Consider the following 12,934-nt stretch of genomic DNA (forward strand, 5'->3'; position numbering starts at 1 on the left):
ACAAGAGGTGTTGAAGAGTCACTTAATGCAGGTGTTGTCATCAAGGTAGGGCAATGCAAAACAAACCATGAAACCAAATAAATATATGGCATGGGTACTCTTGGGATGGGAGTCTAGAGAATTTTTCTTCCGTCCGAGTCCATTTCCTTGACCAAGATGAATTCGGAGGCTAATTCTCGAAGGCCACTATGTAGACAGCACCACATGGCTATGAGAAGATTCAGAGGCCTCTCGTGAGCTAATAGGACAGCTGGATACATCACTTCAGGTGCAATAGCATCAATTAGTCTGGTGGATACCACATAGCGCTTTAGCCATAGCGTGAGGAAGCCGACAAACAGAGCCATGTCAAAAATTGGAGTCTCTGATTGATAGTGGAAACTTTCAAATTCAGTAAGCAAGGGGGAAATGTCCTCCTGAGCTTCATTGAGATAATGGGCTGTAGCAGCATCAATGTGATCATTGATTTCATCGAGAATACTAACAGCCATGCGGGTTACTTCCATATTCTTTTGATGCAAGTTCTAGAAAAGGTAGTTAGCCTAGGAACCCTGCTCGACACCATTCCCGCGCATTCCAGTGATCTGTGCATATATGTGGAAATGGCACATTAACTCTTAGTAAGTCTCACAAATCTCAGAAGCGGCCTTTCTTAAAATTCTTAGTTCCTCGGCCCTTGGTATGAATTCCTCATAAGGTAATTCCCCAAATGATAACCCCGAAATTTTGAACATCTCGTGGAGAGCAAAGTCTAACTCTCCAACTGGTATGTAAAATGTGCTGGTGTCTGGGTTGTAGAACTCCAACATCGTGAAGAGAGCACTGTAATTTGGAGAAATCCCGTATTGGCTGGCTAATATCGGGATCCTTAGGCAGAAACTTTGAGTGGCTCTTTCAGTTCATCCAAGACAAAGTCGATCATCCGGGCCCACCAGCCAGTTTTGTTGGAGTGCACCCATGTCGGAGCCCTAAAATCTTTTGTAGGGAATTCACCCCCCACTGATATAAATTTTCGGATAAATGTGTTTGCTAGTTTTGCAGTTTTGCCAACTGGATGATCTTTCTTTACCGAACCAGGCCTCAAAGCTACAATTTATCGATTGAAACCAGCTAAATGAACACCGTGATGGGTAAGGTGTCCAATAGCAACTCCGCCCTGCACCGGGACAAGTTCCCAATCCATGAACCTTGGGACAGAAGCACACTGGTAATAAGAGAGCGGGAACATCTGTTCCATGTTCGGTAGAAAAAGGAAGAGACTATTAATGATGTGCAGCCACTTGTAGTTTCCATCATACATTTGTGCAGCATCCATGTTGACAGAATCTCCAAATAAGAACACATGCTTCTTTAAATCTTTGCATTCTGCTGTCTCAAATTTCGCATCTGTAATGAGAGTCCTGAGGGTCCCAGGGAGGGCTTGAGTGATAATTTATGTTCGTTCCTTGTTCTGGTCTCTGAATACCAGAAGTGTCAAGCGAGAGCTTAAGGGTACATTTATATCCGCGTTGCCTCCATAACTAAAGTGGTGATGGAATGAAAGAGGTTCGATGGAGTAGCGCACTGCACATAAAGAGATAATTGTCAGCGTTTAAAACATTACAAAAGTCAAAAAGTCTAAAAAGACTTGGCTAAAATTAGGGAATAACCATGCATTTCACATGACAAATACAAGGGTTAGACCCGCGTTCCAAATTCAAGAACGCAGGGTCAAAACCTAGCGTATCAAATTCAGAACGCAGGGTCAAACCCAGTGTTTCAAATCTGGAATGCAAGAATCGATCATGCGTTTCAAATCAAAGAACGCATGAGTTTTACCCCTTGCATTTTGATGGCTAAACACGAGCTTTCACTCTGCGTTGATGGTTCAAAACTTGTCGAAACAAGTTGTTGGGGTCTCCAACTTACCACTGATTAGAGGATCCGACGACAGTGGCGTAGTCGCTTGAGCACCACTGGCGATCTCAGCCGGCGACGCACCCTAAACCGCTATAGGGTTATGATATTTAGAAGTGGTTTTCTTCTTGGGAACCATTTCAATTTCGTTGGAAAAGATGAGCAAGTTCGCCGGAGAAGAGGGAACAAAGATCTTCGTTGGATTCGCCGGAGAAGATAAACATGATTCCTGTTTAGTTCGCTGAAGAAAACAAATAAGTCGAATGAATTTTTATTTGACCTTTGGCAGTCTATTTATAGACAGCTGGAGCTGTCAAATCGGAGCAGGATTTTAGGCAAAAATCACGCCCGTTGTGAGTCAGTTAGACTGCCAAACGCAGGGTTAAATCCTATGTTTTAGCCTTCAAATATTAGGTTTAATCATGCGTTTCAACTTTCCAAACACAAGGTATAACCCTGCATTTCAGCCTCCAAATGTCAGGTTTTAATCATGCGTTTTAGTTTTCTGAATACAAGGTGTAACCCTGCGTTTCAAGTTTCAAACACAAAGGACCAATGCCACATTTCAGCTTTCAAATTAACCCTCACGACGAGCTGCCACTGCCATTATGATTATTGTATAGAAAAGCTAGCAATGGCCATCAAGGTGATGAAAGCCGAGAAGAAACTAATTTACAACAAGAAGCTATACAGCCTCTTGGATGAGTACAGACATGTTGTAATTGATATCGCTAACACTATCGAGTTTGATCCTTCGCGCAACTCGTCCTTTCAAATGGCTTAAAATTCCAACCAAAATTAACAAGGATATTGTTGAAATCATTACCCTAGCTGAGCTAATCAAGAAAGGAGACAAAGTGGGTTCCTCTAAGGCTGTCCTCCTTGCCAAACTTGGGATAAGGTCCTTCTCATACGGGCTTATGGTTTTCTTTGTCTATGACAATGGATCTATCTTCAGCCCAGAGGTGCTCAACCTTACTGAATATGACCTTGTTAACAAGTTTACAGCTGGTGTTTCTATGGTTGCTTCGTTGTCCTTGGCCCTTTCTTATCCAACTCTTGCAGCTGCGCCTTGGGTGTTCATCAATACCTATATGGATCATTTTAGTCAAATTTGGGCTGCGCCTTGGGTGCTCATCAATACCTACAAGAATCTTTTTGCTGGTATTAATAACACTGAATACACCTTCATACAAGTTGAAGGAGTATCTCAAAGATCTAAGCAAATTCGTTGTTGCTATCGCCCCTGTTGCTTTGGTTGAGAATGTTGTTCTTCCTGCTACCAAAGAAGAGGAAAAAGTCGATCCTACTAATGGATCAAACGATGATGACTTAGGCTTTAGTTTGTTTGACTAAGTTCATTGTCACCAAGACACAAAAGTTATCTTATTTGGTTTAAGGAGATCAGAACTACCTTAACTACTTCTACGCACTTGCCGGGAGTGTGAGTTTAATCTTTACCAAAGGAGATCTCAAGGAAGTTATCTAAATATAAGAAGCAGAACTGTGACATACAACAAATTTCCACAACTAAGTTCACGATGTCTTCAAAACAGATATAGTGAACCATTATTCAACAACAGATCTCAGACCAATTTGGGGATCCAAAGTATTCTGAAAATTCGATCCAGTAAACCGCGAACTTTCGAAAACTTTAGAAGGGGTTCTGTAGGCTGTCTACAAATTACTGTAGATAGTTGATCCCCATCAAACATCAATGATGGAAGTTACAAATTGATGACTTCCGTGTCAATAATACGATAATGAAGATTACAATCAAATGACTTTTACATCAACAAATGAAGGTTATAATTAGAAGATTTTCATGTAGATCGAGAAAAGTTACAATTCGACGACCTTCATGGCAATCGATGAAAGCTCTGGTTCAACAGTTTTCACAATCAACAACAAGAGTTACAATCTGACGACTCTCGCATTTCAAGGAGGTAAAGAAAAAATTACAAAATGATAATTTTTGTACCGCTCTGACAAAAAAGATCACAAGTCAACAATCTCTTTAGTCCAAGATGCAGAACCCATCTCTGCATTCCAGAAATGAAATGCGAGTGGCCTCGTTACATAGTCAAAGCAATGCAACCATTGCGTAATCTAGCTACAAACGCAGCTTCCAACTGCTGCCAACACAGCTTTCAACTGCTGCCAACACAGCTTCACAAAGCTGCCAACGCAGCTTCCATCAGCTGCCAAACACAGCTCTTAAATGCTGCCAACGTAGCTTTCATCTGCTGCCAAACATAGCTTCTAAAAGATACTAACGCAGCTCCTAAATGCTGCCAACGTAGCTTCTATCTGCTATCCAACGCAGCTTCCATCTGCTGTCCAACGCAGCTTCCATCTGCTGCCCAACATAGCTTCCAAATGCTGCATTTTAACGTAGTATTCATGCCAGAACACAGAATCTACGTTTGACTCGTTCAAACACGAGCTGAACGGTTTCAAAACTATTTTTCACAATTCGAGGGGATCACTCCCCCACTTAGCAGAGATTTTAGGGGTCAGTTACACCCCTTAATCCCCTATAAATAACTAAAAATTTAGTTGAGTTCGGGACTTTTTGGATCTGGTAAGATCTTTTGGGACAGATCATTAAAAATCTTGAGATTGGCATTCATTTTTGAAGGCTTCTTCGGCAACAGAAACTCTTGGATATTGGTATTTGGCTTATTAACCGAATTTTGGTTTAATTTAACTCTTTTGCAGAGTTTCAAACTCACTCTGAGTTATTAAACTCGTTAAGAGTTTTTTTTTAAACTTGCTAGGCAAGTTCTCCACGACATCAAATCCAAAAGGATTCAACCGTGTTCCACGAGATGAAACGTCGGATCGTTAACGACAAGCAAGCTTGACACGAGTTTCGAGAGAGGCATCTCATCGATACCAAGAAGATCCCGGTTTTAAATAAAGGGAAGGATCTCCGTCGACCCTTCTTTCTTTTGTAAATTGGAAACCGATTGAGAAGATTTGTAATTTTTTTCTAAGTCAGTTAGAAAGAAGTTGTATCGAGAGAATTGTAATTCATTCTTTTCTAAGTCTGTTAGAGAGAATAATACAAATTCAATTCTCAATTATCTTCTTTTAATTTTCCTACCAAACATTGAGCTTGGGTAACGTAGCTCTAGCGCCTTTCTGCAAGGTAAGACCGATCAGACCCTTGCTCAGAACCTGCCATTTTTTTCTCAAAAAAGAAAAGAAAACCCCACGGTGGGCGCCAAACTATAGATGGTTTATATGATCACACAGTTAGTTAAATCAAGTATAGGATTTGTTTGTTCAGTGTTGAAGAGGGACCGCTTTCTTCTCTGACTTTATTCTAGTTCTTGAGTGGGGTTTCTGAAGAATCTGCACAAGTAGAGATTCGTAAGAGTATGGGGTTTTGTTCCCCGTTATACCTCCAACGATTAAGTTAGCTGATGAACTTAAATGGGAAAATAAGAATTGTGTGTTCTTGTTACTATGCAGTATTTGTGTTAACAGATCAGATCTGTGAACTATTTTTATGTTAGAATAATACTTGTATTTATACTAAGGTGACAATGGTAAATTGGTCACTTAGGTCGATAGCAGTGAGGCGATGGGGAAGTATGGGCTGGCGGCCACGTCGGCACTTACTTTACAGGTGTCGGCCAACGAGTTGAGGGAAAGTTGTTTTGGCATTAAATGGGAGGATACTGGCAGCATGGTCAGTGCCCACGTGGTTTGATGAGTCATGAATGTTATCTGGGCTAGAGTCATGATGGAACCTGCCAAGCATTAAATGCGATGTTGACACGTTATCATAGAGGGAGAGGCTCGAGACGAAAATAGTCTTTTAGCTTCGCCGAGAAGTAACGCTTTTCGAGTCAACTTTGCAAGGCGTCTGGCAAGTAGTCGAGTGGGCTCGTGGCGAGTTGTCTTCAATAGAAGGGGGCGACAGACACCGCCTTTCGTGTCGACATACACCATCTTTCATGTCAACGCTGAGGGGTGTCGTCTCGTCAGATCAGCTGAGTTGTCGGCCTCAATTAGTTACAGCCGCCAAGTTGATTGGGGCATAGCGTGTAGAAATACACTTGTCAGCCACTTGGTATTGAGTTGTATTTCGACGAAAATGGGAACACCATAACATATGGTATGCCATGAAACAAATAAGATCAATATAACTGTAATTTTCTTTCAAATAAATTCTTCATTTTCTATCACAACACAAATTTAGAAAATAAATTAACTATATCTGTGTGCAACGCACATGCTCTATACTAGTTATATACAAAAAAGGGATTCTAACAAAAAACATTGAATATTGAATGAGTCACTTTTACTGAAATACAACATGCCTCAAAAAGATACAACATAAGAGATGGTCATGTACAACACATTATATATTTAATATACATTTCTTTTCTTAAAGTCCTTGTTGTTATACCAAAACTCTAAAATTTATGATGAACGTTTTGAGTTATAATTTTATATTCTTACAACCCACCTTGGTTCGGCCCTTCTCCATATTGTATCATTTTTTTATAGAGACCGCTATAAGATTTTTCACTTTTGTGGGCTTGGCTTCTAGAATTGCTCTGTATTATGTATAGCAAGAATTTTCTTTCTATTTAAGCATAAGGCTGCTGAGGCCCATAACAAACATGGCACAGAACTTCAGATGCGCTAGATTGCTCTCTAAGATGTAATCACGCTTTAATGCATCATGCTAATGAAGGTAAAAGGCCAAACAAGCTTATGACCCATCACAATATTCAAATACGTCTTCTCTTATAATAGACCCTTTTGTGGGGTTTCCCCCGAAATTAGTGACTTGAATCTTTTTATAGGCCATTAGCTATGAGCTGATAGCCCATTTTACAAAACTAGTATGGTGCACATGCGATGCACGTGTAAATATTTTCATGTTTATATGTAGCCCTATAGTTTTTATTATATTGATTAATTTTTTTTTCTACTTGACATATATATGAAAGATGTCATAGATAATATATATTATTTATGATATAAAATAGTTGTTATAGGGTTATAAATAGCATCATAAAAACACTCATTTGGCATATAAAAAACCAGGATATTGACAAAAAAGACCATAAAATAAATAAAGTAACCGAAATTATTTATTTATATGTTCACTTAATGTAGCATAATCATATCTTCTTTAAGTTTGATATAAATAGATAGAAAGGAGCACAATTTTAGCAGCATTCATTAGCTTCAAAAGATGCATCTTTGTCAAACTATAGAGAGCCATAGGGAATCGGGCTGTAGCAAAGCAATTTGATCTATAATAGCTAGAGTCCATGACCTACAAACAAAACTGAATCGAGCATGATCAAACATCATAAACTTCTCGAGGATCAAACCTAACTATAAATGTTACATAAATGGGGAAATTACCTTTGAGATCAAAGATAGTCCGTTCCATTGTAAATAGTTAACAACTTTAATACACATCTTCGCTGCATATTAGAATGTTGTGTTAGATAATAATTGTTTGAAAGTTAATTTGTACAAAATGTGCATCATAGAATGAAAAAATAATGAGTCATGATTTTGATGAGGTGATTTACCTTTGAGGTAATAATACTTCTGGATACATAATATTTTTCGCGTATGATTTTGTTGTTCTTCTTGTTTGGTCAACTTTCACTAATACCTTAGTTGTTCTCATTGATATCCCCCTTGATAATGCAACATATAATTGACCATGTGAGAATACATGGTGTGGCAAATAAACTCCAACATAAGGTATTGTTTGTCCCTGTGCTTTGTTGATTGTTATTGCAAAACATAGTCGGATTAGAAATTGTTTTCTACGAAATTGGAATGGATAACCCTCATTTTCAGCTGTAGATAATGGTATTCTCGGAATCATGACATTTTAACCGGAATGTTGACCAATTATGATTTCAGCATGGATGACATTATATTTATATCCTCTACAGATCATTCGTGTGCCATTGCACATTCTATTAGATGGATCAAGATTGTGTAACAGCATGATCGGATAATTTCTTTTAAGAATCAATTTGTGAGGCGGGAGTCCATTCGGTATTAAGGGGTTCAAGAACTCTTCTTGGTAATAATTATTTGTGTCATCTACTGCTTCATTAAAGCTAAAGAATGTTTTAGCTTCACCAGAAAATAATGCAATTAATTTTCATTAAGTCCATCGACATACTCATTCCTTGTTAAAAGAATAGCACGTTGTGTCATGTATTCAGCAGATGATGAATTTGCTTGTAATGATGGAAAGATAGCATCAATCAAATTTTGTTCAGAGTTTTCATCATTGTCATATTTCATTACTATTTCATGTGGAAGAAGTATCAAATTCTCATCTATTGTGGGTTCCTCTCCATTCCCCACGCGCAATAAGAACTCTCCAAATACTTGATCAGTTCTTACTCTCATATTAATAGTGAGAGATAATTTCTTCATTTTTTCCTAGAGATATGATTTCACAAGACTTTGCATTGACTGTTTCTGCTCTAGTGCCGCATGGAACAATTGGTAGAACTTGACGAAAATCACCTCCAAACACGACTACTTTTCCACCAAAAATTCCTTTGTCACTCATTACATCCCTCAATGTTCTGTCAACCGTCTCTATTGCAAATCTTTTTTCCATAGGTGCTTCATCCCATATTATAAGTGATGCCAATCATATCAATTTTGATGTTTCATCCTGCTTTGATATATTGCACATTGTAGTTTCATTAGCAGTAATTAGAATTTTGAATCGCGAATGTGCAGTTCGCCCTCCTGGCATTATTGCGGCAGCCACTCCTGATGTCAATGTTGATAATGCTATCATCTTTCTTAATCTTAGATTTGCAAGCAATGCACGATAAAAGAAAAATATTACATGTTCCTCCTGGACCAACCACAAAAAATATTCTAGATTTTTTTGTTGACTCTATCTAATATGATATCGAAGGCTTGTTTTTGCCTCGGGTTTAACTTTGATTAAGGATAAAACTCTTCAAATGGAATGTCTATCTCCCTTTCATCAATAATTTCTCTCGGTAAAGTCTGACATTGGTCAACACTAATATGTATCAGTAATGGTAGATCATAATCTGTAATATGTTTACCCATACTCTTAAAGAAGAGACTAATGCTTTTTAATGTCCATGCAACACGAGTTGGTAGCATGTATTCATCTACTCCTCCCTTAAAATCTTCTGCCATCGCTTCAAAATGATCGTTCCATAATTTTCTTACATTTGATGGTTGGCAATAAACAAAAATAATGGCAAATAATCTTCGTAGTGCATAAGGCATTTGGAAGGCAATGACATCAACTAAACAATCAGAAATACTATCATCAGCTTCTAGTAATCCTCTTTTTTATGTAGCTTCCTTGAAGGACTTATATTCAATACCATCAACTGTTAAAAGATATTCCCAGGAAGTAGGGGCCCCTTACATGATTTAACAATAGACGTAAATAATATCTCTCTCCTTCTGTTGGGTTTGCAGCGTTTATACAACCAATGACAAGTTTGTGCTTCCGATCAAACCAAATCTTTGCTTGGTTATTCCACACGTAGTGTTCAGGAAATTCGACGTATAGAATTTGCCTTGCATTTTCAGTTGTTGTGCATTTTGTGAAGAATTCAGTGAGCATAGTTTTTGATGATCTTTCTGAACCTTGCATTTTCAGTTGTTGTGCATTTTGTGAAGAATTCAGTGAGCATAGTTTTTGATGATCTTTCTGAACCTATTACATCATCAGTGAGCATAGTTTTTGATGATCTTTCTGAACCTATTACATCACGAAGATCTCGATGTTGCCAATAATAAATTGATTGCTTATCTAGAATATGTAACTGAAGACTAATGACTGGAGGAGTAGTTTCATTCATCTTGAATTCATATATTCTCCAAAATGCTTCTTACGTTGGCACCCACCGTCCATCTTGGAAATGTTTTATTTCATCAAACTTATTTTGCTCTTCATTGTGTGCAAGGTAGATAGAGATATTGTTGTTCCCTTTATATATATATTTATATAAATATTTGATCACTTTTACACTTGAGCAAACCTTAACATTAATATGGCAATTGTACCTGTTAAGAAGATATGACGATATCATATTTAGAGATTTTCTCACATAGTATATTTTTTGTTGAAATGTTTTCATAAATAATAAACCTTAAAGCTATTGTGAAGATTGTACCTAGTAAGGAGATATGGATTATAAGGAACAACCCATTGGTTGTTCAACTCTACTTGACGCACACATACTTTTCTACCATTATACCTCCTCATGTAAATTAGATATGAATCTTTACCAACTATTGTCTTAGAGGAAAAAGGTCATGGATAATGATGTCAACATTCTTGATTAACCATGCAAGGGATATCCATGTGGTGTTTCCCACAGGGATCATGCATCATATGTTTGACAATCATTTCATGAAGTCTTGGATGAGTAGACACATCTGGGAATTCTGCTGAAATATATTTATTGAACTGGTCAGGAGTTAAGATTTTGCAATCTTCTTTCAATATAACCAAGATATGAGCATGTGGAAGCCCTCTTTTTTGAAATCTAATCACGTACACATGCGCTCCAACTCTTCCAAAGACATTCTTTTTGAATAGTTGATCTTTTAGGTCTTCAAGTTTTGAACGGAATACACACGATGTCAAATCAGGTCTGTCTTGAGCAACTTGTCCCATTAGAAGTTTGTCTTTTATTTCTTTGCAATCTGGATTATAAGTCATCGTAATAAAAATATTTGGTTTACCAAACCTCTAAACCAAAGCCATTTCATCCATATACCGACGTCGCATGTCTCTTGGTCCTCTAATCAAAGATGCAGGTAAGATAACCCTTTGCTGAACTTGATCAGCTCGAGTTTCACCGGTGGTTAGACTATCCACTATTACTTGATGCACTTCAGCTCTCATTTCAGATTGTTTGTTCCGAAAGTAATCAAGTATAGTTGTCTCAAGTTTGATATATATGTCTACTACAAATTGTTGTAACAATCTTCCTGCAAGCAACAACACCGATGGTTCTGATTCTCTTATTTGTAACTTGTAGTAATAATATTCTCTGCATGAAACATGAGATTGTTTTGGCATAGTGACACCTATATGGGAAGTTTTTTATTAATATTTAATATATGAAGAAACATTATTGACCACAAATGTTAAAATAAGTATATTTATGAGTAATTTACCTACCTGTTCTTGTTGTAATAGTTATTGTACCGATGAGAATCGTAATTGACTTGAATTATTGTTCTGTTTGGAGATAGAGCAATCAATTTTTATGATATTTTGGCATCGCCATCCAGATTCACCTTTCAGAAATAAAAGCGGGTATTGCAATGGATCATAGCAACCATAATAATGCTTCACATAATGTCTTTGACCAGAGTGTTCATGAATCACAATCCCCATTTCAAATGGAACATTTGAATTATTCCCTTCAATCCATATGGCAGCAACTTCATTGGATGTTGGTGTATTATAGACCCGTTGATCAAGGTTGGTATTTGTAGCAATACAAACACGAATATCTTTGAATGGTTCAAGATCTCTCAATGACGAATGAATGTAGCATATGGATTATCTTTCAAAATTTCCATCACCATTTTCATAACATCCTCATCAATTGTGTTATTTTGCAATATTTTCATCCAGTTGTGAAGCTCATTATCACAATCATGAAAGTACAATTGGAAAAAAGCAGGTTTATATATGCTTAGTATCAAACCCGGTAAATGATGGTAAATTTGCCATTGTGCTCGAAATGTATAAACACCATTCGTCGATGATGCCAAACTTTTATCAATAGTAGCTCCAAATGAGGTGAATGAGAATAGACTATTGTATTTTTGAATATTTTTATGGAACTCTATTGCTTTTGGAGTGTTGGACGTGAATAATGAGTAAATAATTGGATGGACATGCGTTGAAGCCAATTTGATTCGGCCATTATCGTAGTATAATGTTGACACTTCATATTCAAATTTCTTTGCTCTATAATGAATACAGTGCGGAACTACTTTCATTTGATGTAACTCTGAGCATGAAGGATTATAGAATGTGTTTCCAATAAAATAAATTAAGCGATCAATATTTAATTTTGTAGACCATGAGTTTTATATAATTTTAGTGTGTTGAATATACCTTGAAATTGATATTCTGATTGCGTAGCACGAAGTAACCACTTGACTCGTCGTTTAGCGGGACTATGATGATCATTCGAGGCACTGAGACTTGATTCACTCATATTTTCAATGGATCTATTTATATAAGAATTTCGCTCTTCTTGAGTGAGATTGATATAATAATCTTTGAAGTAATTGTTCCGCTTTCGCTTTCTTGAGGTCTCTCCATCTGCAAATTTATATTAAAGTTTATTGATAATTACAATTTAGAATTGAAGAAAACATTTTAGATATTAAGAACATAGTTCAAACCTCCATCAAAAGTCATCTCTAGTCTAGTCTGTTGAAATAAAACACATGCAAAAGCAATGAAATATGAGTAACTGTATGGAACAATTTATTCATATATACATATGCAATCAAAGCACTCTAACAAATCTTAAAAATGATTGTTTAATATAAAATAGTGTATATATATTATCTTTTAGAATTATATAGTTATACTATGGATTGCTGACAGTGCTGGTTGCTTTTCAATGCAAATTTTAGAGTGAAAATTCACTAATTGAGTAGAGGACTTAAGATTATTTTAGGTGTTCTCATTAGCTTGTTAATCAATACTATTTTTTCATATTGTTTACTTTGAATATTCAGATTTATATTGGATGTTCACTGATGATGGTTATGTGGGATCGCTGCAATGGCACTCAAACACTAGAAGGGGGGTTGAATAGTGTTTATGAAATCTAATGCGGAAACTTTAAATTTCAATAAAATAATATCACAAAGAGTAAGAAAGATCAAACCAATGTGTAGACAATCACAGAAAATTGCATACGCAAACACAAGGATTTATACTGGTTCGGTCCTCAAGACCTACATCCAGTCCCCAAGCCTCGCTTAA

General features: G+C 36.9%; 1 pseudogene; it reads left to right on the forward strand.

The window, feature by feature from the left end:
• LOC109841586 lies at positions 2,531–3,252 on the forward strand (annotated as a pseudogene).

This window comes from Asparagus officinalis, chromosome 5 (genome assembly GCF_001876935.1).
Source record: "Asparagus officinalis chromosome 5, Aspof.V1, whole genome shotgun sequence".
Classification (NCBI taxonomy): domain Eukaryota; kingdom Viridiplantae; phylum Streptophyta; class Magnoliopsida; order Asparagales; family Asparagaceae; genus Asparagus; species Asparagus officinalis.